Source organism: Glandiceps talaboti, chromosome 15 (assembly GCF_964340395.1).
Source record: "Glandiceps talaboti chromosome 15, keGlaTala1.1, whole genome shotgun sequence".
NCBI classification, from domain to species: domain Eukaryota; kingdom Metazoa; phylum Hemichordata; class Enteropneusta; family Spengelidae; genus Glandiceps; species Glandiceps talaboti.
The window spans coordinates 9,534,075-9,548,173 of NC_135563.1; positions in this window are offsets into that span (position 1 = coordinate 9,534,075).

Consider the following 14,099-nt stretch of genomic DNA (forward strand, 5'->3'; position numbering starts at 1 on the left):
GTTGTGTAATATCGCAGTGGAAGGGCAGATATGAACAGCTTTCACTTCTGTTCCCCCTCCAATGCAGACAAATGACTCGTTGGCTGCACCTCATTACTCATATTAGACAACTTGGCCCGTCACCTTACAATTGCCTTCTAAGTTCTATCTGCAAGGTCAAATTACCAAATTTGTTGTGTACACCGCCATGTCGCTTACTTCAATTAACCTGACATAAATGTTAAGTAGTTTCACGTCCAATTGTTTCATGACTGTCTAAATAAACAGCTGAACGACAGACATGTTTGTCATTTAAAAAGCACAAATCAACGAAAGAAAATAGTCATTCAATTCAAATACGTACACTCATGTTATCAAAGACGGATTAACCCATGATCCCACCGTTCGTCCTCAAGGCTAAACAACCAAACTTGGTCTGTGCAGTCACAAATTATATTAGGAACAACAATATCCACTTATAGCATTAGTTTAATATTCAAAAACTTGAGAGAAGCATTCTCTTTGCATCTGATTATATATGTGCTTGTGTAATTGGAAGAGTTTTCCTTAATCGATATCATGTAGTCATTTATATGAACAAAACCAAAGTGCTTACATTATATTTAATATCGGGTATACATATAAAATGAGTTATTGCCACATTCTTGCAAACCAGAGCTAATATTTCTAACTCGACACCTCTTGGACGGTGCCGTAAAAGAGGCCGTGGTTCTCTGACAGCCAACAACAATACTTATAGGTTTCTTTTAATATTTCTGAATATAATTTATCTGTTTCTGAACAGCCAGGTAATGGATTCCGGTGGCTAGACGGAACAACGCCTGACTTTACACTATGGCATATGGGAGAGCCAAACGGTGGCAATTTTCCAAAAGCAGTTGAACTGGATGTGCGAACTCTTGATCACCCATCTATAATGTGGAATGACTCACCATTCAATTTCTACATTTCTGAATATCGCTACATATGTGAAAAAGCAATTTCTTAACTTTTGAATGTAACCCATCGCATATTTTCATGTTGGCGTAGTGGTGATTATGAGATCTGATAATTTGACATCTTTATGATTTGTACACTAGTCAACTAAAAGAGGTTCATTGATTATAATATTGTTGATTCATTTATTCATTCGTTATCCTCATTCATTTTGTATGAAGCCTTAAGTACGTGTAGTTGAGAAAATCAAATCATTAAGACCTTGATTAACGTAAGGAAATAATACCGATCATTTTACAACAGCTACCTATGAAAGGCTTGTAAAAAAGATTAATTGTCTGTACTATATACTTAATGCGAAAATATCAAAATATTCTTACCCAAAGCTATTTTACCACTGTGATTGGGGTTCGAACGTGGGATTTGATTAAATAAGCCACGGCTGTCCATCATACTGTAGGAATTCATCGATAAGTAAAAAGAAGCGTGTCGTTCAGTTAAATCTACCGAATACTATTGCATTGGGTTGTAAGCAGTGGTTGAAACTATGATAGTTCTGAGGTTGATATACATCGCCTTAAGTTAACAAGTACAACAGCTTGAACAACTTAGTTTTCTATGAGCAGAACGAGTAGACTCTTTGCTTTCCATAGAATGCATTTGCACTGTAAACACAACCACGCCTGCCGCCTAGTAGCAGAGTTCTGTTGAGTATCCACATGACAGTGAACTTAAAATGACGAGAAACCTTTGACCTGAGATCTGATGGGAAAGATAATTATTAAATTTTGATCACTTGTAATTAAATGGCTCAATAAAAGTATGGTAAACAACAGCACTCCGATTCGTTACTTACCTGTGATTTCGCTTTTTCAGTTGCCAATGGCGCCCTCCAGAGTGAAAAGTGAAACTCCCACTGTTCAATATTAAAGTTGACAACAGATAACGGTTCAAGAATATCTGACGAGAGTCCCAAGACTACTGAAAGTGTTTTTCATATCTGATAGTTCTTTGTCCACTCTTTCTGTATTCTCTGTTACTTCCTGAATAGACTGATACAACTTGTTCCGGTTTCTGTCCAAAGCGATTATATTCGCTTTCAGTTTCATGTTTTCTTCTACTAACATGTTGAATTGCTGACTTGTGATATTACGACTGTCAGCATTTTGTGATGTGCTGCATTATGATCGAGTGTCATCATTTGCCACTACGATACTTCTTATCCATTTCATCATGCTGCTAAACATGGCGCCAAGTTGATGTATTTCTTCTTCATGGCTGACATCACTCTTTTCAATTTTCCATTGTCTTCGAAAACCCCGGGAACGAGAATGTTTGCAAAGACGGGAATTGTGCATGTGCAGTTCTCTGATACGTAAAATGACGTCATCAAACGCTATTTGGAATAAATCGAAGTCCAGTTATTCCTGCAATCGAAAAAGATAGTTTGTAAGAACAATAGCATATGTAGAATGGAAAGATCATTTCAATTCTACTTTTAATGATGCTGAGATTAAAGTCACTCCACATATACAATGACCAATGTACAGACACTTAACTAAACACGCAATAATCATCCGCCATCTTTAGTCTCAATAAGACCGCATACTTACCCGTCATATCTACTCGGTTTTGGTAAATTTTCTTGACTGAGACAGTTGTTGAACTTCTAGACATATTGTTATGCATGTTTTGAGTAAACCTCAAGTATCCTGTCTTGTACAACAACTTGAACAATTTAGATTTCTATGAGCAGAACGAGTAGACTCTTTGCTTTACATAGAATGCATTTGCAATGTAAACACAACCACGCGTGTTGCCTAGTAACAGAGGTCCGTTGAATTGCCACGTGAGAGCGAACGAGAAACTTTTGACCAATAGAATTCGACGCGATCAACAAGATATGCAAATGACTTCGTTGACCGTTTATATTAAAGAGCAGAAGTAAAAACGCAGAAGTCTGAGATCTGATGGGAAAGATAATCATTAAAGTTTGATCACTAGCTTACCATCCAATATTTTGTAACAATAGCATCGTAATTAAACGGTTCACTAAAAGTATGGTAAACAACAGCACACCGATTCGTTACTTACCTATGATTTCGCTTTTCAGTTGCCAATGGCGCCCTCTAGAGTGAAAAGTGAAACCTCCGCTGTCCAATATTAAAGTTGAAAACAGATAACGTCTCAAGAATAATTGTTAAAAGATGAAAGTACCAAGACTACTGGAAGTGTTGAAAAAATATTAAATTGAATGGAAATAAAGATAATTGTGAATGAGGTGATTTCTATCTCATGTGTAATTATTTCCCGTTTCCCGAAAAGGATACCAAGTACAAGCTGAGATTTTACGTTTTGGACATACGTTTCGTGGCCTATTTGAAAGTTACTCACAGTGTTCTATAACATACTTAATCACAACTGCCAATAGACTGAACTGAAATCCGGTACATGTGTATTAAGATATCACTTATAAACGATACGATGACGTAATTCATTATACGTATAATAAAATGTATATGATTAACATAGCTATTCTCTGACTCCTGTTATCCAATTTAACTTTTCCTTTTGACATACTTATTTTCATTTGTGGTTTTTATTTTTGGTTAATAAATATAATTCAATCAATTCAATCAAACGACCATACAGACAAGTACTAAAGAATACCCTGTCAATCAACTGAGTAATATATTCTGTTTATATACAACGACTACTAAAAAAATGAATGATAAATTATTGAGAAAAAAATACTAAAAATTATTAATCTTTCAAATTACTCATTAAAAGTTTTGTATTCCAACAGTTACTATTTGTAGAAACAAATGTATGTGCCTTTGGGTGGTTTTCAGTTTGCAATCTGGTGTTTTAAAGAGGCTATTTTCAGTTGAAGGCTATTTTTATTCTGTCTTCTATATTATGTATCAATACAATCGTAGACACACGCATCTGCAACCCCATACTCTAATATGTGAACAGATGTTCAACCGTTACGTGTCTATTTCCTCAGCCGAAGTCTTTCTTTTTATTTTATTTTGGTGCCACGTCTTAGAAAGACACAATGGGTGAAGACTCTGCTTGCCGATATGTGACAGTAGTACTGTTGTTATACTGGTTAATATTGGCCACTTTCATCATTTTCGGTTTAATGTATTTTGAGAAAGGTGAGTGCATTTATTGTAACAAAGTCATGTGTTGTCATTGTCATTCAAAAAGCAAACAGCGTATAGTTCCAAGGTATCACACCAGGCCAGCTTTGTGATATGGACCATTGGACATGGTGTTTACATGAAATATCACAGTACAGTTGGACTTCAACTCGAAGATGTATGTGTTTTAGCACTATTGTGATATTCGTGTCACATTTTACATGTAAATACCATTTATTTCCAAGTAGCCTAGAAAGCAGAGTGTTCAATAAAAGAGTACTGTTCTGCTTTTGTGAAGTAAAAGATTTATCAAGCGGAAATTCACAGGATAACAAATACCAGCATGTATATTTTGATAGATTGACATGTGAAAAGAAAATGAAATGTCACTGCAAATGTTGCTTTTGTCATAAAGGTGAATGGCGTTCTTGTGATAATATGATATGGAAACTTCAATCCAAGTCAACACTGTCTACAAGAAAGAAAACAACGGATATGACACTGACTACCAAGAACCCAACATCGATGGTTTCAACGGTATTCACACCGACTACCACGAAGCCATCTACGGTATTCACACCGACTACTACGAAACCAACTATGGTACCATCTACGGTATCAACAACGAGTACCAACAATCCTTTGATCAACATTGAAAGCACTGCAGGTTGGTGAAAACTGAAATTAGCAAACTGAATTGCTATGAAGCAAATTTCTTATTTCACGAAATGTAAAATGTCACAATCCCTGAAGGGGCAGATAACATCAGGCCCGATGTAAACTGAATGCCTCCCATGAGGACAAAGGTTTTTTTATTAGCTTCAACACACATTATCAGATTGCAAAATTCTGAGCTACCATACATGTTATTATTTTTTATTTTATTATTTGACTTTATTTAAAATCGATAGACTGTTGAGCCAAAGGCTCTTCTCACACAGTGTCAAGAAAAAAAATATACAATATATACATTAAAAATACCAAGACGTAAAAATACAAACAAATAAAATTACTAAGCATGTAATATGAAGATATTGTCTGCTTTCTGAAATCAATGGCTTCGTGTGTTACATATAAGCAAATAAATATACTGTGTATATTTGGCGATTGAAATTCTTGTATTAATTGTCATTACTAGTATTATGGTGAAATAATATTCTCAATTCAGCTTTCTTTCTTTTGAAATTAAGCCACAACAACAGTTTTTATTCATATATGTTAACCTGACTGGTTCGTACTCTTGTCAATACAAATCTTAAATTTTAAAAGTGTAACTTATATATACGTCTCTGTTTTTGTGGTCTATTATGTACCTGATCAAACAAAACGTTTCCATATCATTATGTTGTCCTTTTATTGAGGCACTGATTGATATCACTTTCAGGTTGCCCTATTTTTATCTGTTTCTCATAACCCGAACGACCCACATTTTCAGCTTTGACATCAAGATAAAAACAGACAGATAGACAGACAGACAGACAGACAGACAGACAGACAGACAGACAGACAGACAGACAGACAGACAGACAGACAGTCAGTCAGTCAGTCAGTCAGTCAGTCAGTCAGTCAGTCACAACATAAACTTTACGAAATACATATGGTTTTTTAACCTGATGGAAAAGTTCAACTTATTTTTCTTGCATAGTTCTGTACTATCACATGTGGGTAGTTTTATGTGTGGGATTAGTTATTTATTTGTATATGGCTGTCTTTTCTATTAACTGTACCTGTATCTGTTTTAATCTAGTGTTACCAGTATGTGAAGCCGGGTGGCAACATTTTCAATCATCCTGCTACTATTTCTCAACTGAAAGGTTGAAATGGCATGATGCCCGTAATCATTGTTATACTATGTCAGCCCACCTTGTCAAAGATGATAACCAGGAACTCAATGACTTTCTGTCTGGGTATATAAAGACGATGGATTTTGGCAACTGTGATCCATTATTTATGTGTAATTATTCAATTGGACTGTTCTACGAGGTTAGTGAATTATATGTTATGCAAAATTATTATGCTATATATCAATTTGTTTTAATATGATGTGACCAGAATGTGAAGCTGGATGACAACAACACAAATCGCCCTGCTACTATATCTCAACTGAAAAGTTGACATGGCATGATGCTCGTAGTTACTGTCAAACTATGTCAGCTGATCTGGTCAAGGATCTGCCTGTTTTCCTAACAGGGTATATAAACACTAGGGAATTCAACAACTACTAGTAGTGGTGGTGGTGGTAGTAGTAGTAGTAGTAGTAGTAGTAGTAGTAGTAGTAGTGGTAGTGGTAGTGGTGGTGGTGGTGGTGGTGGTGGTGGTGGTGGTGGTGGTGGTGGTATTAGTAGTAGTTTATTTATTATTATTGTGACTTGCAAGTCAAGGAGTTGCTCAGCCAAATGCACTTAAAAGCCACCAATAAATACACATTATATTTTACAGTAGGTTGGGAGCACAACAAATAAAGAAATACACCTATTAACTGGCAAAACAAATCAATTAAAACATACAATAGCTCTCTGCCTTTTCTATAAATTTTGAAAGTGTTCTTACTGGTCCGGAGAGAAAGCTACTTAGTTTTTCTTCCTGTGTCATGGCCTGTAGGTTAATTTTTAGAATAGAGCTCATTTGAGATCGTGATATTGAGCACATGCAAACAAAAATGACATTCATCTTCCTACTTATTTTAAATACTAAATCTACAAATTCTTTCATTTACCAACTCGTGCCTTAAATATCTTGTTTCAATACGTATAGTGGTAAGATGCCCATACGAAACTGTCTATAATGACCCTTTAACTTTGAGAACGGACTCGTATACTTATCGAGTTTACATATTTCAACTTAAATTGAACGTATGTACGCAGTTTAGGCTTGTGATGTAGATTTACAGTCAATGTTTCTTGCATATTTGACAAGTTTTTCTTAATACAACATCAATAAGACTTTGACTCTCTTCATCAATAATATCAACAATTTTGTGAACATCTGAAGAGAAATTAATGTACACGTGATCCTGGTTGGTTATTTCCATTTAGTTATTCTGTCGGCCTTAATTACGAGTTTTGTATAGATATCATGGACATGTATTTCAATTGGTTAAAACTGTTTCATGCTAAATACTTTAATGCTTGCTTATATTCGTATATAAAACTCCTAGTACCTAACCATTAGGGTAATGGAAAACGCCGTCATAAATAACCAAGACTCAGCTAGCGACTGAATTGTTCAAAGGGTCATTTCTGGACCCTCGGAAATAACTCACCCCTCCCCTCCCCTCCCCTCTCCCTCTGTGTTGATTTTCGTGCAAACTAATAAGACAAATTACCATAATCTTGGAAATTTCTATGTACGTCATTAGTGGATTGTTACTTAAATGAAACGGAGCTTTCCATTGGCCTATTAGATTCAAAATGGTGCATTCTTATTTCCCTCATTAGCATATTGTCTCTACTTTTGAAAAATTATATCGCGTATTCTAATTATTGCTTCTGCGCAAGAAATAAATGAAACGAAACTTGTTGCGTTTATGTCATTTTGTGAGAACGATTACTCAGGTGCAGCCAACGAAGCTGCTGGTGCAAAAGGCTGTTCGTACATGATTTTTCAGTGGGCGGGCAATTTCATGAATTCCAAGGTTGGCCAGAGTGAGGGGAAAAATGGCCCGGTATTTCAGCAGGCAACATATATTTCAGCTGTATGATATGGGGGTAAAGGGAAGGCAGTGGGCAAAGCGGGCAGTTTTCGATATATTTTCAAGAAGTTAGTGAACAAATTTTCCTATTATTTTACAATATTAACAAAATGTAAATTAATTATGTAATACAATAATAAATTTGTGACCACGTGTGTCATCGAAACTGGTGAGGCAGTGTTGACACTACAGCACAATCTAGTAGTCAACTGACAACTGTCAATACGTATATATTAGAAGGAGAAATTGTTTTGTTGTGAGTATATCAAATAGCATCCTCAGTAAATTGCGATGAGCGGGCAGTGGGCTGGACCTCATTACTCATATTAGACAACTTGGCCTGTCATCTTACAATTGCCTTCTATCTGCAATGTCGAATTACCAAATTAAATTTCTTGTGTACACCACAACGTCGTCGCGCTACCATACATGAGCTTACTTCAACTTAACCTGACAAAAAATGTTAAGTAGTTGCACGTCCCATTGTTTCATGACTGTCTCAAAAACAGCTGAATGACAGTCATGTTTGTCGTTAAAAAGAACAAATCAAGGAAAGGAAAAGTCATTCAATTCAAATACGTACGTACTCATGTTATCAAAGATGGATTAACCCATGATCCCGATGTTCATCCTCACGGCCAAACAACCAAACTTGGTCTGTGCAGTCACAAATTATATTAGGAACAACAATTTCCACTTATAGAATTAGTTTAATAATATTCAAACACTTGCGAGAAGCATTCTCTTTGCATCTGATTATATACGTGATTGAGTAATTGGAAGAGTTTTCGTTAATCGAGATGATCATGTAATCATTTATATGAACAGAACCAAAGTGCTTACATTATATTTAATATCGGGTATACATATAAAATGAGTTATTGCCACATTCTCGCAAACCAGAGCTGATATTTCTAACTCGATACCTCTTGACGGTGCGTCTTGGACGGTGCCGTAAAAGAGGCCGTGGTTTACGACGATATTCTCTGACAGATAACAACAATACTTATAGCATTCTTTTAATATTTCTGAATACCATTTATCTGTTTCTGAACAGATAGCAATTGGATTGCGATGGCTAGATGGAACAACGCCTGACTTTATACCATGGAATGAGGGAGAGCCGAACGAGGGCTTTTTACCAAAATCAGTTCAACTGGATGTGCGAACTCTTGATCAGCCATCTCTATTGTGGAATGACGTATTGTTCACTTTCTACATTTCTGAATATCGCTACATATGTGAAAAAACAATTTCTTAACTTTTGAATGAAACCCACCGCATATTTTCATGTTGACGTAGTGGTCATTATGAGATCTGATGATTTGACATCTTTAGGATTTGTACACTAGTCAACTAAAAGAGGTTTATTGATTATAATATTGTTGATTAATTTATTCATTCTTTATCCTCATTCATTTAGTATGAAGCCTTAAGTACGTGTAGTTGAGAAAATCAAAACATTAAGACCTTGATTAACTTAAGGAAATAATACCGATCATTTTACATTAGCTACCTATGAAAGGCTTGTACAAAAGATTAATTGTTTGTACTATACATGTACATGTAATGCGAAAATACCAGGCTGTGATCGGGGTTTGGGCAGCTATCCATCATACGGTCTGAATTTATCTATAAGTAAGAACAAGCGTGTCGTTCAGTTAAATCTACCGAATACCATTGTATTGGGTTGTAAGCAGTGGTTGAAACTATAATAGTTCTGAGGTTGATATATATCACTAAAAGTGTCTTTTATTAATTAAAACTACAATTTTTTTGTACAACGCCCGACTACTGCTAACTTTGTAATGTTACTATTACCATACCCAGTTATCCACCTACCTTGCTTCATATATTACTCCCTTGAAGTTCGTCTATCCAAACAAAACTCAGTAACAAATAAAGGTAATAAAGAGGTATTTTTCACAGTCTAAATACGCTATGCTTCTTCGCTGTAAATGTTGCTATTTTTTAATCACATTAATGATCGCCCTATGCCACTTGCCTTTTCACACAAGCTATTAACCACACATTTTACGGTACCCATGCATTTAGGGTTATGTATAGCTGCAATAATTGTAGCATTTGCTGTGGTTTTGAGGGCTTTTTCGTCTGTTTTTTTGCCTTTTTTCGTTCCGATGTTTAATCCGAATCAAACGCTACAATTCCTATATAATGCAATCGCAAATAGACGAGATCACGTTGAAAACGTGAGCGAGATGTAAGCGTACCTCCCGTTTCAAAATGCTGCGTGCATTGCTACATTTGCCGATTTTGCCGGAGTTGGGGTACATCTGAACACTTCTTGGGTCTTGAAGACTCCGTAATATTAATGTTGGCGTTAGGAAATGTCCGATTTTTTGCCAGGTAAGGCGTAATTTAGCAGATAAATCCGCCCAACTTTGCGACTCACATCTGAATCGCTTCCGTCTATTTGCGTTTCCATTACAGGAAATGTAGCGTTTGATTCGGGTTAAACATCGGAACGAAAAAGGCACAAAAACAGACAAAAAAGCCGTCAAAATCACAGTAAACGCTACAATTATTACATCTAGGTGATGTACTGATACGAACATTCAACAAGCCACCTTAAGTGTTTTAGAGAGATATGATAAAGAACTACCATTAAACGTGGTGTTAGAAAACTTGACCACACTCTCTACAAGCTGAATTTCCTTGCACCGTTTTACCATTGCACTGTGTAAAGTTTTATAGTTTTATTACTGTTGCCATCCCTGCGTGTGATGAATAAAGTGCTTTTCTGATTCTGATTCTGATTCTGATCTTGATTCCCAGCCGTCATGATGTGTGTGTTCAAAACTGTCGATATTCCTTAATTGCATTTTCTCAAGTATCAAAATAACTGTACTAAAATAAGAATATATCACAGTTGGCGTTCTTCCAAGTGGCCCTGAATGAGAATAATGTAATGGTATTTGATGATCTGATCTATGTTGTCTGAAACTCTCTCACGCGGCCACCGTATATGTACCGTTGATCGCCTTCAAAACACAATGTCGCCCAATGCTGTAAGCTGATATCTTCCCTGGCTGTGGGGAAATACATACACATAAAGTGTAATGAACAGTTGCATAAAGTAATATGATTTTATCGAATTATGTAAATGCATCCATTATGCACATTTATAGTTGTTTAAATACATTACCAATCAACTGATCGATTTCCGATGTTTCAGTTATGTTCAGAGACTATGACAGATTTCAAGCAACTATTGGAGAAAACATTGTAAAAATAAGTTTATGCTATATATTATATATTATATGTATATCATACTTATTTATAAGCAAGACAAATATCAAGCGACACTATTAAGTCAATGTCCAATTACTGAAAATCATTGATTATACAAATTAGGTTCATTAATAAGAAGGTAAAAAAACACCAAATACATTCAATGTATGTACTATACTGTTATCAATGTGTCTGGTAAACGACACAGGATTTTGATTAACCAATAATTATGTGGTACAATCCAGCTATGTGCAAATGATTCCAGTTGACTTCCATGGATTTCACCCAAAATCTAACCAGGTCTAGTTGTTATTTCAAAGAATAAGTGCACACAATTTTATTGGAGTTGAAGCAGCCTGACTATATTTCGTTCATGTACGAATTTGCATGGCTGATAAGAATGCATGGATCTCGCACAAAAACCAATAAGAACTCGTTATTACTCCAAAAACAGGCACAGGCAGATAAAGGGACTGTTGGCCAGACAGATCTAGACAGACAGACAGACAGACAGACAGACAGACAGAAACATTTTACAACCTCCCCGTATGGAGGTAAAACATGTGTAGATCCAGCAATATGACTAGAAGTATAGGGAAAGTGGTAAATGTAAAGGAAAAGGGTAAATGTAAAGGAGACGTGGAAGTAGAAAAGGCACTCCATAAACACGTATCATTCTGGAAATACTCACACAAGATCAGCCAAGATTTGAAATTCCATTCTTCATGCTTTAATTTTAGTTCTTAACCAGATATGAACTGAAAGTGCTAATTATTACACACTTTACCACATAGAAAATGTGTACCAAATTAATGTCATGCATTTGTATCAGACATTTGTGAAATAATGATGCTTTGTATGTGTTGTATGTCTGTCTGTCTGTCTGTCTGTCTGTCTGACTGTTTGTCTGTCTCTCTCTGTGTCTGCATTATCTCGTTCTCAAAAACGTCAGGCTCACTTCAAATGAAATGTCATTAATTATGCAAATTAATACTCTTTAAATCTAAATACTATGGCAACAGGCTTTATGAGACACGTGTGTTTAGTATGGTTGATGTATGTACCAAATGTTGTGGAATTTGAAGTGTGCTTCTTGAGATATGGTTTAATTACTGAAAATCATTGATTATGCAAATTACTCATTAAAACTAAAAACTATTCCAACTAGCATTTTAGGACATGTGTGTTTTGTTATGGTTGATGTATGTACCAAATGTTGTGGAATTTGATTTGTGCATTCTTAAGATATAATCTAATTACTGCAATTACTTAATTATGCAAATTATTCATTAAAACTGTAACCTACATCAACAAACTATATATGACATGTGTGCTTTGTTATGGTTAATAGATATGGCATATTTCTAAAAACCATCAATTATGAAAATTACTAATTAACATTCATAGTTCATGTGATATGGCAGATGTGCAGAATCATGAGAACCGATGCAGTAGTTTTTTGAGATATCTTGTACACACACACACACACACACACACACACACACACACACACACACACACACACACACACACAGAAAAAAGTATAACATACTAACCTCCTCTTACGGGAGGTAAAATGAACTCAGTTTCCCGTTCTGATATATTCATTCAAAACACATATGAAGGATATATTTCCCTAACACAAAGTGGGAACTGGTGACAAAATTGAATGGGAAATATATATATCTTCTTTTACATAGTAAAGGTCTTACGTCTAAGATGAAAACTGGTGAAAACCAAGCCCTTTCCTGTGTGCTAGGAATATCAAACGGACAATTGACCTGTACTTGCAAGGCCTCTTGAATGCTGGGGTTTAAAGCTACACTAGCTGCAACTGGAAGGGTTTAGGTTTTTTCAAAAACACAGTTTTGTGAGATGTAATGATTTACTCGTAGCATTGTCTACCATGAGGTGTATTTAAACATCTCTAGGTAGACGCATGTGTGTAGCTGTACACATAATATATGTCACAATAAATCCATCAAATTGATGTTGGGCCCACACTCAAAAATCAGTGCCAACAATTTGACAAACCTAGCATAAGCCTCCGACCCTAATTTTTTTTGAACATTTAAAACAAAAATATAAAAAATTCTTTGCCTTCTTGACCTTCATGCACGTCTGTTTTCTTTCCCCGGTGAGGTCTGTATATATTTCATCAAAATATCACCAGAAGGGGTTTCTGACAGAATGGTTTTCAAAAATAAAAGCTATTAAAAAACATAAAATAAAATAAAATAAAATAAAATCCGGACCTACCTACCCCATTCCTTCAGACAATGTTATCGGAAACGCACTATTATTTTTTCGCCTGACGATTTTAATCTGTTACTGTACTAATTATGGATTAAAATGTGATTAAAATTGATAGTGACTAAATTATATCTATTTAAACAGTTTTGAGGGAATGTATTGTTTGTTGCCTCCAGTTACAGCTAGTGCAACTCTAACCTGAGCTAAGAATACAATAATACCAAATCCATGATTATGTGTTTAACGTGTTAATTCACAGCAATTAAAAAATTAGGTACATTCCAGTGGAAAACAAAAGATATTTAGTGATTGAATATCAAATTGCTTCAACCCTAGGAAAAGGTCCTCGGTGGTCACAGTACTTAAGTGATAGTTTGAACCAGTGTAAATGAAGTCAATGAAGACAATTTTTATATGTGTATATAAGTATTCGAACACAATATGCAGGCTATAAACGTCAAAAACATGATGAAGTATATTCAATCACTCTACCAAAAAGTCATTTAACAGTTGATTCAAATGACAAAGAACAAGTTTGTGTATATTATTAATCACATCATACATTTCTTATAACCCCGGATTGGATATTATACATACAAATGGGCGAACAGACAGACAGACAGACAGACAGACAGACAGACAGACAGACAGACAGACAGACAGACAGACAGACAGACAGACAGACAGACAGACAGACAGGCAGGCGCGGATGCACACATACATACATACATACATACATACATACATACATACATACATACATACATACATACATACATACATACATACATGCATGCATGCATGCATGCATGCATGCA